The sequence below is a fragment of the Mytilus galloprovincialis genome, chromosome 7 (assembly GCF_965363235.1).
Source record: "Mytilus galloprovincialis chromosome 7, xbMytGall1.hap1.1, whole genome shotgun sequence".
Taxonomy (NCBI): domain Eukaryota; kingdom Metazoa; phylum Mollusca; class Bivalvia; order Mytilida; family Mytilidae; genus Mytilus; species Mytilus galloprovincialis.
This window is the reverse complement of record NC_134844.1, coordinates 89,938,802-89,958,284: the sequence shown is the minus strand read 5'-3', so window position 1 is coordinate 89,958,284 and position 19,483 is coordinate 89,938,802. Positions and strand designations below refer to the sequence as shown.

General features: G+C 32.5%; 1 protein-coding gene and 1 pseudogene across 1 annotated transcript in view; one reads left to right on the top strand and one right to left on the bottom strand.

Annotated features, from left to right (window-relative positions):
• Positions 1-19,483, top strand: part of LOC143083960 (uncharacterized) — a 292,090-nt gene that overhangs the window by 73,638 nt on the left and 198,969 nt on the right. The window lies entirely within an intron of this gene.
• LOC143084090 (uncharacterized) lies at positions 12,792-19,173 on the bottom strand (annotated as a pseudogene).

Below are 19,483 nucleotides of genomic sequence, written 5' to 3'. Positions count from 1 at the left end.
TCTATTTCTGACATAACATGCTTTACAATGTCAGCAGGTTTAACCAACTGCTTTGAAACATTGATTTCATCTTTTGGTATAGAAGCATGGTTAAATTTGGTTCTTAATGTAGAGTTACCAATGCCAGCCAGACCCCTTTGCACCTCATTGATATAGTAATTCTGCAAGTAAAACATGCTAAGCACGAAGCAGTCAACTGGCAACTCTTTATATTTATTAAACCGTTTATAACTGCATTCATGCTTTCACATGCATTATTGGTAATGCCTGAATATGGGTCATAAAGGTTTTGATATTTATCAATTACCCATTTGCCACTGTGAGTAAGAATGTCCTTTTCCATCTTTTCAAAGTATAGCTACTACCGGTTTTGACCACTTTCTGATTAATTCATCTTTTAATGTCATATACTCTGCTTCAGAGTCAGACCTTAGGAGGTCTTTCAAATGTGAGAAAGACAGGGCTGTGTTTGACTGATCAGCGCCCATTTGTTGGAGATTAAATTTTAAATCTTTTATTAAATGATTCCAGCACATAAGAAAATCACAAGATGGGAAGTTCTTTCTGATTGCATTTACAAGACCAATCTCCCTATCAGTTACGAAAGGGACTGAGGTTTTGTTTATTTTTGGAAATGACGATGCAACGAATTCAAAGAAACGTGCATGTGTCTTCTCCTTCTTTCTACTATGTATCAAGAAAGCTACAGGCATTATAAGTCTATCTTCAAAAATTATATTTCTGAAAACTAGTGGTGAAACAAAAAAGTCTCCACACTTAAAAGTGGTATCATAGAAGAAAACAAACGGAACATCATCTTCAGTGTTAACATCATGTAACTGGTTAACGATTGAAATCATTTCTGGCAAAGCAATGATTGAATTCAGATCAGGGAAGACTGTCATCTCATGGATGAATCCATCCATATGATATGCCAAGAGCAAAAAGTTATTTATATCATCTTTGCCCAGTCTTTCTTCCTCATTGACTTTCCTTACTAGGTTCTCAACTTGTTTCACATTTCTAGCATTAAGCACCCCTTGGTGTTCACCAGAAACTGAACCATTTGATATGCTTTCTCTGTACACACCCATGGCAGTTTTTTCACCTGACCTTATGTCTTGCTCTATTTTTCTCAATACAGAAGGAGCAGTGCGTGTATACTCAGGGGGATCTGACTTTTTGCTGTTCCCTAGCCAACGGGTACATATACCGTTTCATCTCCCTCATAATGCACAAGTATTAAGCTTTTGTTACTTTTCAAACTATATGCAGTTTTCTTAAACTGTAAAGAACCAACTGGTCTTTTTCTACCGTTTGTTTTGTCCGTTGTTCCTGGTAATCGGATTTTGTAAAAATGTTTTTTAAGAACATCATTACCAATGGTGACTGATTTTGTACCATTATTTATCCACAGATATTGGTCACATTTCCAATCATCTGCACCAGTTTGAAACAAGTAAACTTCGTTTGCCTTTGGCTTATAAGGGGGAACATTCGATGAACGAGATGTTTCAGGTTTAGTTAAAATATCTACTATTTCTGTTTGATGTAATACATCTGTATGCATATAGACAATAGACCCACTGTCCATTTTGATATTTTGTCTACTGGTAAGTTGTACTAATATGATGGCTATACAACTGTCTTTAAAAAGACATGCCTTTAAATAAAGCAATATATAGTAGCACTAATATCATTTTTTTTTGGAGACAAACTTTTTTTTTCACTATAAAGTTTATATTGTCGTATCCAATATTTATTATTCTCACAGATTCCTGAATTTCATAATAAAATATTGTAAAACAAAAGAGATATCAACACTTGTCGTCGACCAGTTGAATATATATAATAGCGTATATCGGTGAGGGCAGAGACATATAATACAATATTATATTATATTATATGTCTCTGGTGAGGGTGAATACCGTCCGGTCAACTTTTTTTGCAGATTTTTTTTCTTTTTTTACTTTAAAGTTTATATTTTCGTGTAATATATTATTCAGTCTCACAGTTTCCTAAGTTTCATGGAGAAATATTGTAAAACAAAAGAGATATTAACACTTGTCGTCGACCATTTCAATATATATATATAGCCAGAGACATATAATACAATTTATATGTCTCTGATATAGCGTATATCGGCGAGGGTCAACTTTTTTTTTGAGAAAAACACGTTTTTTTGCAATCAAGTTTATATTTTCGTATCATATATTTATAAATCTCACAGATTCCTGAGTTTCTTGGACAAATATTGTAAAACAAAAGAGATATTAACACTTGTCGTCGACCAGTTGAATATATATATAATAATAGCGTATATTGGCGAGTGTGAATACCGTCCGGTCAACTTTTTTTGATCAAAAATAATTATTTTCCCTCTTTTTTTTAATTTTTTATAAAATATAGTTTAATATCTTTCAGGTTTACAAATATTAAACAAATCATTAGGATAACAAAAAAGTTATATTTACTGTTAATTTGGCAATGAAGGAAAAAGTGTTCCTCGGATCGTCATCTATATTATATTTATAAAAGAGTTCACGTAGAAAGGTATGCATACGATCATACATATACTAATGAAAATAATCACATGCTCATCGTAATATTCACTTCAGTAAACAAATATCTTTTTTCATTATTCTACATGTTCTATTTCCGTTCAAACTGGAGGATTTTTTAAGATATAACAAGTGTGGACACAGATGAGTGTGGATAGTATGTATGGATGTTTGACAGTGTCTTATGACAAAATGAGTTCTATGTTTTTTCTATATGGTGTTATTAACTATGTTGCACGATGACAACCAATCTGAGCATTATGAGTGTTATTTATTAAATTTTTTATGCCCCCACCTACAATAGTAGATAGGCATTATGTTTTCTGGTCTGTGGGTCCGTTCGTTCGTTTGTCCCGCTTTAGGTTAAAGTTTTTGGTCAAGGTAGTTTTTGATGAAGCTGAAGTCCAATCAACTCGAAACTTAGTACACATGTTCATTATGATATGATCTTTCTAATTTTAAAGCCAAATTGGACTTTTGACCCCAATTTCACGGTCCATTGAACATAGAAAATGGAAGTGGGAGTTTCAGGTTAAAGTTTTGGTCAAAGTAGTTTTTGATGAAGCTGAATTCCAATCAACTTGAAACTTACTACACTTGTTGCATATGATATGATCTTTCTAATTTCAAAACTCATAACTGCTCCAAAAGTAATCTGATAGAATTTCAAGCATTTTAAGCCAATATTATCAACATCTACTAATGAGTCTTAATATGTCTACATATCTAAAAAGTCATAGTATTCAAAAGGTAATGCAAAATTATTCCTTTTCATTTTTTTTGTTATATGGATACACATTTGAGTGATACATGTACCAATACAATATTTGTTGTGGTATGAAAGTGCAGTAATTAGCATTTACTGTAACTATGTTAATTCACACAAATTGAAAAATAAACAAATGAATGGACCAGATGCTCCGCAGAGCCCAGCTTTATACGACTGCAGAGGTCGAAGCCTGAACAGTTGGGGCTAGTATTGACACAACATTCAAGCTGGAAACAGCTCTGAGTTTGAATTGTGATTAAATAGATGACACAGCTTAGGTTTCTGACACAGAATGAATGTGGTCTAATGAACTTAAATATTTGTTTTGCTTTTGTGTTAGGAGCAATTCACTATGCTGCTGAATATTAATCCTTTCAAACAAAAATATCTAAAGAAATTTTCTTTTTAATTTCTGAAATGAGAAACATTTAGAGGAGACAAACTTCAGATAAGAGATCAGAAACTAAAAAAATGTATAATTTTTCCATTTGTAAAAGGGCATACCCTAGAAAGTGCTTGCAATCACTGAATGGTTATTAATGACTGCTTTAATTTATCAGTTGGTAATAAAGTGAATATTGCATTGTATATTGTATAATTGATTTAAGTTGACTGAACAAAGAAAGATAACTCCAATTTTCAAAGAAGATTTCATAAAGCATTGGTATTAGGTAATTCAAGAACCATTCTGGACAAACTCCAATTAAGGGTCTTGAATTTACAAAAAAGTTTGTTTTTGGTCCGTAATTATTAGACTGTTTGTCCCATAACCCACACAATATATCCGAACCTTCTACTTATGGTATTAAACATTGTGGTACAATTTCAGAACAATTGAAATACTTATACACAACTTTTTAAACCGACACTAGATTAAAGCTTGTTTTGGGCACCTTTGTACCCCTTATTCCTAAACCTTAGGGACCATAACCCCCAAAATCAATCCCAAGCTTCCTTTTGTGGTTATAAACGTTGTGTTATAATTTTGTTGATTTCTGTTGACTTATAATAAAGTTATTATCCAGAAACCATCTTTCGGACAGGATACCAATTTACGACCCCAAATTTTTTGTGGTTGTATAAAAATGTTGAACATGTGCAATGAAGTATAGTTTTAGAAATCGATTAGGGAGCTACCATTTGATTTTTATGGGGGGGGGGGGGGGGGGGCTGGATGAAAAATTTTGTCCTGCCTTTTTTTTTAGTTGTAATCTCTGTCCTGCCTTTTTATTTTTCAGTCTATTCGGTCCTGCCTCTTTTTTTCTTAGCTTATCCTTACTTTTTTACAACAATTGTCATCCTGCCTTTTTTTTTTTGCCAAGTTACTCATCCTGCCTTTTTTTTTTACTCAAAATCCTGTCCTGCCTTTTTTTTCAAATTTCATCCTAGCTCCCCCCATAAAAATCAAATGGTAGCTCCCTTAGACTGGATAGGCCTTATAATTTTTTTCCCTCCTATTTGAAGGACCGTTTACACTCAGGGCCGAGTCATCAGCAGGCAATACAGATGTATTAAAACAACCTAGCATCATATTGCTAGTAGTGGGAGTAGCATTGTCCGGTAAATTTGTTCCCACTTTTTTTTATAAAATGTATGGTTCAAATCAAAATAGAATGCTTTTATCTCCTGAATACTTACATTGTACATAGAGATGATACTACTTTGACAAATCCTTGTCCATTAGAGTTGTCTGTCAAATCTTAATTTCACAAAGAATGAATTGCATAACAATGAACTGAGCTCAAAGCAAAGTACTTTAATAATACACTTAGACAAAGAGCTAAATCCAGTGATATACTTTGTACTACAGGTCCTTCATGACCATCCATCCACCCAAACCATATCTCAATAACATTCCATACTACATGATTGGATTCAGAAGTCCTGAAAAAGATATGACTTTTTTTATCTTGTTTTAAGTATATATGCACAGGTTAAACCTTTATTGTGGATATAATCATTCAGTATCTAGCAACTATCAATTTGCTTCATGCACATATTGATATAGGTTGATTGCTCCTCTGTTGGAAATTAGAACACACCTCCATCTAATTTTAGTCAACTGACGAAGAAAAATTCAAAACTATATAAAATGTTATCTAAGACTTGTCAGTGTCTATTTCCTTTGCCACTGAATAAGATTCCATATTTACAACCAATGAAAATCAAATATCCCTCTAATAGACTTAGCATTGAAATCGTTTTCTAAAATGGTAGTTATGTGGAACCTAGAACTAAATAAATTGAAACAATATATCTTAAATATTTCAAATGCATGTACATTTAATAATTCTCCAAAATTCACTTTATTTTTCCTTTTTTGGTTTTCTGTTGGAGACTGTATATTGACCTCTATGTAGCCTTTTCAACTTATAAAAGGGGGGATACATTTCCATAGAATTAAACTTTTCTGAAAGAATTGATTCCATTTATTTTCAATAAACAATAAATATTGAAGTCTATAACAGGCATCTAGGAACAGGCTCAACATTATTTCTAAACATGTATTAATATATACCAAAATGTGGACAAACCTACATTAAATATTCTACTTCAACGACTTTAATTAGTGGAGTAGATCAAATTAAAAAGTCACAATGGTTAAAAACTCCAATGGCAGTCTTTCCTGCTAAAATCTTGATGTGTAGAATGTGATATACCATTTTTGGGTCTATATACTGTCCTTTAAATTTAGGTCATTTTGACACGGCAAAATATGAAAAAAAATGTAAACTATGGTCTGGAAAGCACACAGTTTGTGATATTTTAAGGTATCTTTACTAAGAAAACCTGCAAATCTCAGTGGCAGATCCAGAACTTTTCAAAAAGGTGTGGGGGCTCTGATGGACCAGAGGGTTGCCCACTCCCATCAAGCTTCAATGATTTCTTACATATATGTCATAAGCTAAATTTCCCCCACCCCCTTGGTCTGTCTATGCATCTGTTTATCGTTCTGCGAAATAGTACTAATACTAATTTTTCCCCTCCCTTACCTGGCCCTAGACAGTTGCTTACCTTTGTAAACATTTTATAATTATAGTCAGGTATATATTGATTGAGAGTAACTTACATAGTAGTTAATGGGACTCTTTTTCACACGGTTCTGTGAAATATAATACGGCAAATATATACCCGTACATACTATCCGCATAACACAGAAATCTGATAGATTTTCACTCCTCTGGGAAAAATCAACCTGTGAAATGAAATACCATGCCTGGAAAAAAATTACCGGGACAAATTATCCTCAGGATAAAATATCACAGAGGACAAAAATAAACCGTTACATTACATGAGAAGCCGGTTTGGTTACAAATAATTATGTCACGTGAAGGCGCACTGACGTCACAATTTGCATTAATTTTGCAATACACTACAGTTCACTCATACAGAACCCATTATCATGCAAACATGCAACGTGAATGTGATTGGTTATCAAATAATACAGAATTTATGCACGTACAGTTAATATAGAAGAAATTAGTTCATCAAATGTGAGTTCGTGATCTTGTGGTTAAGACCGATGGCTACAGTGCTGAAAGTCCTGAGTTAGATTCTCACTTGGGGTGCTAAAAATATCAGTACATCAGAAGGGTAATTTTCACCCTCTCACACACATCTTTGTTAATGTTCCGGGATTGTTGAAAACTTGCATATTCATCAATATTTGATTTTGTGGTTTTAACAATCCAGACAGACAAATAGCAATAAGGTGTTTAGGAAAACATGACCTAAAACCTCCTTCATAATGACAAAAATACATGGGAACTCATATTGAATGGTCAAATGTGTTCAATATGAAAATTGAAATTAAGATGGTAAAATCAAATATTAGCCGTTACTGTAAATGGACTTAAAGTATGACTTTTCAGCAAATTTAAAGGGAAATGACACGGAAGGGGCCAAATAGTGTTCAAGGGGAGCAAATGCTATTTAAATTAGTATGCAGGTTTTAAATATAGAGGGAAGTTGAGTCATCTTTTTGGGTGAAGTTAAATACTGACTAGTGTGTGGTTCTCATTGGGTCTAAGCGTGACCAATATTGACAATTTTTCGCAAGCGTGAAACGTGAAAGTCAAATTATTGTGTCATGAAAACGGGAAATGAGGTCTGTCGTGAAAACGGGAAATGGGGTTCTGCAGGACCCCGGAAATGACAAAAAAATGAAAATTGCTCATGTACATAGTGTAAGCGGGATATGGGAATCTGACAAAACAGTAAGTGGGATCTGGGATCAGAACACCACCCCCCCCCCCCCAATGAGACCCCCTTATGTAGATTTACCTTCTAATTCTATATAAAAAAAACACAACAAAGAACTACGTTTGATTCACTTTGACTACTGATATGCAAACCTAGAAATATTTCATAAAATAGTGATTGAAAGATTCATAACACTTTGAAAGGATAATTCAGACACGTGTTACGCGGGGAGCATGTTTTAAATTTGTTTACAAATAATAATGTCACGTGATCGCGCACTGACCTCAAGTTGAATCGCCCTTACAATTCACTAATACATGACCATTTTCATGCAAACATGCAACGTGAATGTGATTGGTTATCATATAATACAGAAATAATGCATGCACAGTTTAAGAAGAAATTAGTTCAATAAATCGATGCGATTTTCACTTTTGACACGAATAGGTCGGGTTGACATTACTGTCATCGAAGATAATATTGAGATAAATGGGATAAAACGGACCGTCAAAAAGGTCTAGAGGAGCACATCAGTAGAACCTTAACATTAATAAGTAATACTTACCAAAATTTCTCTAATTAAAGAACTATATCAGTGGCGGATCCAGAGGGGGGGTTCCGGGGGTCCGCACCCCCCCCTTTATTTTGGCCGATCAATGCATTTGAATCGGGACATATGTTTGCACCCCCCCTGCACCCCCCCTTTGCCCTGGGCTAGCACCCCCCCTTTCGAAAATTCCTGCATCCGCCACTGTATATAACTGAAATTTCACAAAGATAACGGTAAACATTTTGTTGATGGTGATGATGCTATTATCGATCCGTTGAATTCAGGGTCAACGGAATTTTTTGCGTTGCGTTTAAATCATTGAGGCCAGTGGCGGATCCAGAGGGGGGGTTCCGGGGGTCTGCACCCCCCCTTTATTTTGGCCGATCAATGCATTTGAATCGGGACATATGTTTTGCACCCCCCTGCACCCCCCCTTTGCCCTGGGCTAGCACCCCCCCTTTCGAAAATTCCTGCATCCGCCACTGGAGGCCATCTATTTTTATTGCGGGTTCCACATATATAAATCGGAATTAAAGAAAAAATGGAATGTTGTTAGCAGAATCAAAACAGAAATGATGAACATTGCAACATTTTCAGCAAAATATAAATAGGATGGAGGATCTGTGTATTCACATTATTTGTAAAACTCTCCTTATTCATGTGAAGCGTGTGCTTTACATCGAGGCTTGCTATGCTTATCATTGACGCCACAGTACTTCAACCAATCAGACAATGTTTATTTTGGGCATTTGACTTTTTTTAACTCAGATTTTGGAATATTTTAATCGAAATTATAGAAAAATGGAATGTTGTTAGTACATATAAAATAGAAAATGATGAATACTTTTAGCTAAAGATAATTTGGATGGGGGTTCTGTGTATTCACATTATTTGCACAACTCTCCTTACTGATGCCATATTTTGGAATTTCCGTGACCTAAATGGTTCGCGAAAATTAATATTTTTATATATAGTAATACTCCATTCTCAACGAATATTCATAAGTTCCGCCTAAAATTTCAAATCGAGGCTAAGGTCGGTAAATCGAACAAAGATGGACGCCGAAAAAACATGCAAATCCAAAGGGAACGATAAGCACTGTTGTGTGCCGTTATGTAATGGCAACGGGCGGAGGCACTTGGAATTGTCGTTCCACAGGTTCCCCAAAACAGACAACATAAGAAATCTGTGGATACAAGCAATAAGAAGGGATCCAGGGCCCATGTTCAACGTAATAATTACCAAATTATCGGTGTCGTATAAACATCGCATGTTGTCTTTGTTGATTTACATAAGTTATAAGTCAAGGTTCAGTTGAATGAAAATGATGGTTTCTACTGCATTCATCACTGATATTGAACATTTTAATTAAATTCTGAATATTTTAATAACGGGAAAAGCATTATTGTTATGACAAGTCAGTTTATAGATGTAGTAGTCTGTAGTCTGTAGAAATGTGTAGTGAAATGGAACCATGTCAACTATTCACTTGCTAGCTGGTTCTCAACCAACCTGTACCCTACATGTATATTTACACTCATACATTTTTTTGTACTTCTACCAACTTGTAACCTGTATTTATTATTATATTATTATATTATAAATATAATTAACGTGCATTATATATATACATATACATACAACTCGTCTAAACATCAACCCAACAATGATAGATCTGTAATTTTGTTCTTCCCTCGCCGGGATTTGAACCCATGCTACTGAGATATCATGACACTAAATCGACTGCACTGTAGCCGTCCCGCTATACTTGGTATTTCTTTCATACAATATTGAAACTTACACTAATAATCGTTTCTAAGTTTGTAAAAGTTTGAGTTCTCATGCTCCCTTTAACATAATTAACTGAGTTTCTTTTTATGAAGAAGGCAAAAGATACATTTTTGTACCTGATGAACATTCAAACTCACAAGTAAAAAAAACATCAGACAAAACCCTTGCTTAAAAAGAAAATTTTAAAGACATTTATATTATTATCTGTGAAAAGGATAACCAACTTGTGATGGTCCGTAACATTTACCAAGACAAGTGATCAGATGACTTCCAACCTCACCACCTGTAACATTAAGCCTAGGAATCATTCACATTTAAATATAAAATGCAAAGGATATATATATTCCATGATTTTGGTCAAACAATTTTTTTGATGATTGCAGCTTTTCAACAAGTCATTTATTTATATCTAACTACATATATATATTAAATGTAACTCAATTATATAGAAATAATGAATATAAATCCTAAAACTATTCAATTTCAGATCAGTGATCAAACAGTTCTTTGCTCAAGACATTTTAAACTCACTGATTTTAAATGGACACCTGTGAGAAAGACACTGAAACCAGACAGTGTTCCGTCGATCTTTGACTGGTCCAACCAAGTAACACCGCGGAGGGAACTTTTTAAACACCCAGTGCCACAGAAAAGGCCAAGACCAGAATATGAAGATGAAGCTGGAGATAATGCTGCAGATCTAGGTTGTGAACCGATTCCAGAGATTCAAGATGGAGATCTAAGCTTATGGTAATTATTACATTGTACATAATGTATGTATATTGTTTCATAATCATGATGATAAAGACAAAAACATATCTGCTGGTCAGATTTTTTGATGTATTGTCTATATTTATTTCATTTATATTTAATTTTTTCTCTCAAATACATTTTGTATATACTAAAAATTGTGTATAACAATATAAAATGTAATTTGCATTAAAGATATATAGAATAATTAAATTTTTCAGTCTTTTTTATCAGAATTCTGTGATAGATTATGATTTATAGTTTGATGAGCTGAAAGTAAACACGACCCTAAATCATTCTCAAGATGATTATTCAGTTGTCAAACTGCTTCTTTATAATCAGTTTGCAATTGTAATTAATTATTTTGAATGAGTTAATTTACATCATATACTGCTGCTGGACAGAGAGATGCTGGATCATCATAGTACTACGGTATGGGACCTTAAAAATCTGTTGTTACACATCTGCTGGTCAGTTGGAGTCTTCAATAGAATCAAGGTATATATGCATATATATATATGACTTTCCAATACTATCTCGAGAAAGTTCTCAAACATGTTAGTTTTTTTGTTGCTTCTTTAAATTTATATGCAGTCTCCAATTATAAATTTAAAGTATGATACACTTGATGTGTCACCTTCAGAAATTTTTGCAGAGACTCAGCATTCTTATGCAAATTCAGTGGTTGTTGTGTTATATATATTGTTTCAAATAATATATCAATAAACCTAATACAGTACTCATAATCATCTAAATAAAAAGACATAACCAAAACTATTCATTTTAATCAAATTTTTATCACCAATTAATTACAATATTTATGAGTATAACACTGTTGCTTAGACATTACCGTACATAATATACTTATAAATATATATATATATATATGATACTTTTATGTTCATGTATGTCAATTGTTTTGCAGTGCATTTGATGAAATTTCTTCATCAAGAGTTATTGAACTAGAAAAGAAATTACAGGAAAAAGAGGAAGAAATAAAGCGGCTACAGGATAAATTACAAATTGAAAGATTTGGCATTTTCAGATTTACCAAAGATGACTCAATGATTTTGTTTTATACTGGATTTGTATCAATGTCCATGTTCACTACATTTTTTAATTTCATTAAACCTGCTGCTAATTCCATGACAAGCTATTATTATAAATCTGTAGATAATGTTAATGTTACTATTGGAAGACAAAGAAATATGTTACTTATTGATGAACTTTTTATGTTTTTATGTAGACTAAAGTGTGGGCTCCTTACTCAAGATTTGGCGGTACGATTTAATTGTCATATATCTACAGTTAGTCGTAAGATAATTACTTGGTCTAATTTTTTATATTTTGTATTAGGTAGCTTTAATATATGGCCTAATAAGTATAACATTGAAGCTAAAATGCCAGCTGTTTTTAGAATGTTGTATCCAAGTACTAGAGTGGTCATTGATTGCACTGAGATAAAAACAGAGAGACCCTCATCCCTTGCACTTGGCTCAAAATGTTACTCTTCATATAAGAGTTCCCATACATGGAAAGGACTTGTTGGTATTGCACCTCATGGTGCTTTAACTTTTGTTTCTAGTTTATACACTGGTTCAATGTCAGATGTAGAAATCACAAAACTGTGTGGTTTAATTGATCTACTGGAGAGTGGGGATAGTATTATGGCGGACAAAGGTTTTGTACTTAACAAAGTTTTAGATGGTACAGGTATAACAGTAAACACTCCACCTTTCCTTATGAGCCACGGTCAGTTTAGCAGACAGGAAGTGGAGGAAACTCAAACTATTGCTAAATTAAGAATTCACATTGAGCGACATATTCGTAGGGTAAAGGAATATCATCTCTTTGATAATATAATTCCTTTAAGTATGGTTGGTACTATCAACCAGCTTTGGACTGTGGCAAACATGCTGACCTTGTTTAAAGGTCCTCTAGTTAAAGATTGGCATCAAGCGGTATAAAATCCTGAATTAAACATTAATTTTGAAAATTAAATTTAACTTTATTAAAAAATTTGTAATGACTAATCATACATAGTTGTTTTCATTGATGATAAGGTTACAAAAAAATAATTGTGCTCTTTCTAAAACTTTAAAAATAACTTTGGAAATTCATTCAACAGAGTATATATATCAATGTTATAAAATTAAGTGAGTTTTTTTTTTTAAACCACAAATCATGGACAATATTGAATCATATATACATAAATATATTGATAAACTATAAAATTGCAGGACTTTTATACATTCATCTTTAACTTTATTCCTGAAGCTATTGTAAACAAAATGCAATCAAGTTTTACTCAAGTACCTCCTGTCCCACATCATACATTCCATTTTAATTTAAAACCTTGTGGAAGAATCCCTTTAAATTTGTGAAAAGTTAATTACAGGAAAAATGTGTGCCAATACTGTTGTATTTCAATGTCACTCCCCAAAATAAAATATTCAAAGTTTAATTAATTTTCAATAATATATATATTTTTCAACAAGTGAAGTGAATATTGAAACTTATTTACCTACCCATCTTAACAACTTATTTTAAAGTTTTAAACCCCACTCTTTTCTTCAATTAACATAAATGAGATTATTTCTTTGTAAAAAAACCTAAAAGTCCTGTTGATTGTGAAATACAAATTAAGATCAGTAATTTTTTTTAAAGAAAATGATAGAAGTAAAATATGTCCAATTTGCTTTTCATGTCTTTCCACACTTTCTCGTCAAATTTTACACACTCAAGATGGCTTTCATCTGAGCGCCACACATAAAAATGGCACCATTTTAAACCAGTAACAGCCAGTTGCATCATAATTTGGTGGTAATAGTTATGATTTCTTTTCAATGTCCAGGTGTTATCATCACTTTTTGTCAGATAGATGCATTCCTCTAACTGCTTGACAGGACACTTGATCTCCAATAACCCGTAAGGTGGCACCATTAATGGGTTATATACCTTTCTGTCTGGGCTTGCTGCCAGCCAAGGAGAGAATGGGCTTACAATTATGCCACAAGGGTACACATTTACACTGTCATCTTGAAGCTGGAAGAAACACAAAAATGGTATAAAAAGCTACAAGTCGAATGAAATAGAAATAATAACAAAAATGTTATTGAATTTATAGTTTTTCTATCTAATTCATTTCAACAGTACTTTAAAATCACTCATATAGACAATTTGTTGAAACAGTAATAAAAGTAGCCATTCATTTCAGTACTTTTCCATTTTTCCCTGCAATCTTCAATTTTTGGTTGTTAATTATTCTCTACTGTTTTTGTCAATTATTCTTTTTTTCCTGATATTTAATTCATTTCAACAGTACTTAATCACTCATATAGACAATTTGTTGAAACAGTAATAAAAGTAGCCATTCATTTCAGTACTTTTCCATTTTTCCCTGCAATCTTCAATTTTTGGTTGTTAATTATTCTCTACTGTTTTTGTCAATTATTCTTTTTTTCCTGATATTTAATGTGGTACCCAACACCTTAACTAAAATTATGGCTCGTTTTATTTTCATAAAATTTTGACAAAGTATTTACTTTATCCCTTTGACAAAAATATAAAAATAAAAAAAAATTGAACCAACCGTTTTATCAGAAAAATTACACGGGTTTATATAGCAGTTTGACAAGTACTTATTTTGATCATCGAGAAGCTTAATATTCCCTAAACAACACAACGTAATTAAAACGTTTAGCTGATTTTGCAGAGTTTTCTCCCTGTAGTGTTAGGTACCACCTTAAGAAATCCAATAATCTCTTTTCTTTATTTTTTATTCATTTTACTGTGTATTTGGCTTATTATTCTCCAATATGTAAACCCCATGCACACTCTTGTACACTTAAAAATGTATTACAATACATGCAGTACAATTCATTTGTGTTACATAAATGTTTACCTTATTAGGTCACAAACTTTAAGCCGTGAATGAACATACTTTGGATGAATTTATGGTGAAAAGTAAAGAAGAATTATTATATACATGTATAACTACAGAAACTGTATAATAGGCTATAAAATAGTAATTTCAAATACCTTGGCATATTCATTGGCAGCTACAGCCTCAAACAACAACCCATGTCTCATACTTTCTGTTACAACTTTACGAGTTGTCTTTAATCTTGCAACTAAAGGATCATTATCTGAAAAAATAAAACAATGTCTGGTTTTCATTATTCAGCATTTCATTAAAATAATATCTGGTATTCATTATTCAGCATTTTATTAAAATAATATTAACTGTGTCTACTTGTTAAAAGAAGATTATAGTTTTTATCTATAGATTTTTAACATTAGGATACTATTCATCATTGTTCGATCCATGTATATATATGTTTGTTTGTATGTAATGTTAGCAAATTTTTTTAAGTTGACAATTATCATACAATTTGCAATGTTCTATCCAACAAGTCCTTTCCAAGTGTGCATTACACATGTATGCTATTTGTTTTATATCATAATTAAGCAAATATTTTTAATGTAAATAGTCCTTCATCTGCTTCATTTGAACTCTGTTCGATATCTACATGTATCCTACTGGCATTCATACAACATACCATAATTTTTATTATTGATGAAATCTTTTCTAATTTAATAAGATATATACTGTATAAAAATTCATTGACACTATCTAATGAATGGTCTTTTTTAAAAATATGTTGGCTACACATATAGATGTAAATCAATTATTAGTATACTCAATTCAATTCAATATTTATAATAATTTATGTTTGAATATATATATATATAGATTTTGCATATGGACCCCCTTTTACATTTAAATATTGTACAATGTATATGTACTTCATGACACCCAATGCAATGAAGTGATAAATAAATGTTGATAAATGTCACTTTTTTGTTTTTTTACATTAGGTATCTTGTTGACATCATTAAAATTTTATAGTTTAAAGAAATGTTCTTTAACTTGTGGCAAATGTGTGCATTTTTTTCTATATACATGTACAAACCAGCTCTTCTTTTTACGATATCCCCAGCTACCGATGCTGTTAATCTATCTTTGCGGATAGCATGCCACTTAGGATCGACACTCTGAAGACGGGTCATTTCTTCTATGTTGTGGCTCTCCTCAGCAGTTACACATATAGAGTCCAAACTGGTGCACTTTTTCTGATCTAAAACTGGATTCAATTCATTGACCATCAGGTTCTCAATAGGCAAAAGGGGGAAATCTGCATCTAAGACATTCAGAATGAAATGGCTAGATAACTTTTGCTGGTAGCTAATTGGTGATCCTTTAGGATATTTTCCAAATCTGGTCTCAATCATGTTACATGTAGATGTATTGTGGTGTGAAGAGACCGACAACAAAAGACAGGTGTTATCTATGTCTGCTATTGCAGAACATAAATCAGATACAGGAGGCAGAGGTACTTTAATAGGATTGTAGAGGGTAGACCTTAATCCTCTTGGTTGCCTGTACGGTGATTTTGTGTCGTAGCCTACTACAATAACATCATCTGCTGTATTTCCCTTTACCTTTTCACCTCTGGGCATGTGCCAGGATTGTGGCAATGAAGTCTTTAAAACATCAGTTGGTATATAGATCTGTAATTACTGGTCTTCATATGTGCTAAGCTGTACAATAAACCAGTTACATGGCCACACGTTCCCAATTTTCCAATTGCACATGAGCATTTACTCTCCTGTAGAATAGGTCCATCCAATAAAATGATCTGCAAAAATAATCATTGTTATACATGCATACATAATTACAAGCAGAAAATGCCTTTACATATATATATTAAATGTTTTATAAGTCAAAGGACATGTACATATAAGAAACAGAGATGTGGGGTGTACACAAATTACCATAAGACAGCAACCAAACTACAAACACAACCAAAATCAAATATAGAGGTCCATACAGCTGTAATACAATGTGGCAAGCTTTTAAAAAAAGTTGTCCAGTCTATATAAAAGTTTCATTAATATTAAACAGAAACAATAATAAACTACTGAAAGATGTTGAGATGTATACAGTATCAATTCATGTTATATATATATATGGAGTAAACCATAAAATACTGTATCATAGAAAGCTCAAAGTTCTTAACTGGCTTGATACGAAACCAGGCTGTATTAAACTCTAAATGTCATGAATGTATGAATTTTTGCAAAAGTGAAATATTGCTTACAACATCAAAGAGCAGGTAACACTGTCTATACTCCTTGTCGAGGATTCGAACCTCGATTTCTCATCAAAGATGGGTGTAATTGCCAATTATACTAACAAGGATTGTGTATAGATGTAATTAGTGTTAACATACTAAGACATTATCACATAATTTTACATTGAAATAAAAATTAACTGAAACACTTTCAATTGATTTTTTAAATTTCATTGTGTGGCATCATAAGCCGTTGTAGAACTACTGAAAAGTTAAAGAATAAAAATAAACATGATAAAAGAAACCAGATTAAAAATGGCCAAAAATAATCCTTGTGTAATGTTCATATCAAAATTATTCATACATCTGCTTGTACTTTTCAGACAATTAAATTTGTTTTTCATAAACACCAGATTCTCATGAGTAACATGATTCATGAATAACATGAATAAGTAAAATTTAAACTTTTTACATAAATATAATTCGATTTGTCATTATCTATTGAATCTCCATTCTCGCACTAAAAACAGTCATCAATTGAACTTTTTTTGTTCTATCTAATTCTTTTTATAATAAAGATATACTCTCAGATGTTGATTTTATATCAAATATCATACCTCAATGTCATGTGGGCTTTCATTCTTTCTCTGTGACCTGTGGCACTTCCCTTTCACTAGGCATCCATTATCTACTTTATGCACTGAAAAAGACAAAGAAGTTCGTGCAAAATACAGGAAGTTACTCCTTATATACATGTATATTCATGTACTGTACATGTATGTATACACTCGTACCAAACCTGTGTTACATGTAATTACATTGTATCAAGAAATTGAACAGTATTACAGTTTTTAATTACTTAAAGTCAAGTAATCAAACCTCTGCTAAACTTGTATGTACAAAAATGTATATACATGTATGCTAGCAGTTGTCGTTTAAGGAGGGTTTGTCAGTTTGTGGCATATGGGCATGCATGTACCACATCTCATTTTTATATATGTCTAATAATCATGATAATGTTCCTAGTCCAAATAATTACGATGTCATGGAAGGCTATTAAAAATTTTTGCTTTGATACCTTCCTGTGAGTAAGACGCCAAAGAAAAAAAAATATAATAGCCTTTCAAGATGTCATGATTATTTGGATTATAAAGTTCCATGAAGTCACAAATAACTTCAGCCACATCATACACATGAAGCTCTTCATCCTTTGTACAGATTCAATCCTTTTTATTAAATGGAAATTGTACATGTTGATTGCTAGTATATATTTGTAAAGTATAAAAGTAGTGGGAGGTAGAAAGTTTTATGTCTTTGTAAAGGGAGTCAGAGTCCCATCAGAAATATGGGAACTGTAATTTCGTTGATAAAGTCGCCTGAAGAATTCTTAATTTAAGCTAAAAACATAGAGAAAAATTGAGGAAACAAATGGATGGAAGACGTTAGTATTTAGAGTATTTTTTCGTTAAAACTAGAGAAGAGGACAGTTGACACATGTACAAAAATGTAAATAAACACTGAAAGGCGGAAGTTGAACAAAAGTCAATAACTTACCAGTAATATTTATACCTTTATACCTTTATACCTTTATCTTCGGGTCGTTAAATAAGCCAAAGGCTTCTACTGACCCCTCATCTTGGATTGTCGTATATGCATTTCTCTTCTCATAATTAATATATATATATATATAATATATATTAAACTTATAATAAAAAACACTTATTTGGGTGTGCGCAGCTGAACACTTAATTAACACGAACATATGAATTTATAAGGGTTCCAGTTTTCGCCATTTAGTGCAGACTTAAAATTATTTAGAGTCTTTGCCGTCACTGTTAAATCAGACAGGTTATTCCACTGATCCACTACTCTAATTGAAAAAGTATTTAGTCTATGTGTGGTCTTACACTGTTTTTTAAACAGTTTTAATGAGTGACCTCTTGTATTATTAGATGGTGCTAAAGTAAATAGCTTCATCCAGTCGATGTCATCTATACCATGCAACGATTTGTAGACTTGTATCATGTCATTCCTATCCCTACGATATTCCAAAGTTGGCAAACCCAATGAACGTAGCCTGTCTTCATAATTAAGATGACAAATATTTTTCACCAGTTTTGTGGCCCTCCTTTGTACAGATTCCAGTTTACGGATGTCTTTTTTAAGATACGGTGACCAGACACATGTCGCATATTCAAGCAGCGGACGCACTATTGATTTATAAATAGTAAGAAACATATCTTGATCCATGTAATCAAAAGAATGATGAATAAGAGACAACACTCTCTGCGCTTTGTTGTAAATATCACTTATATGTTTTTCAAATTTCAAATTAGACTCGAAAGTTACTCCAAGATCCTTTTCTTCATTCACTGTAGATAATGCAATATAATTTCCAGATTCATCCAACATGGTATAACGATATTTCAGGTCATTGTCAGGATTAATATGCAATACTTTACATTTAGCAGCATTAAATTTTAATTTCCACATATCTGACCATTCACATAATCTGTCCAAATTTTCCTGTAACTTACTTTGCTCATAATCTGACGAGACTTTAGAATAAACTTTACAATCATCAGCAAAAATTTTCACTATGCCCTCTACTACATCAGGAAGATCATTTATAAATGTTAAGAAAAGAACTGGTCCTAAAACACTTCCCTGAGGTACACCACTCACAACGTCTGACCATGTTGATGTTGTGTTATTTATACGA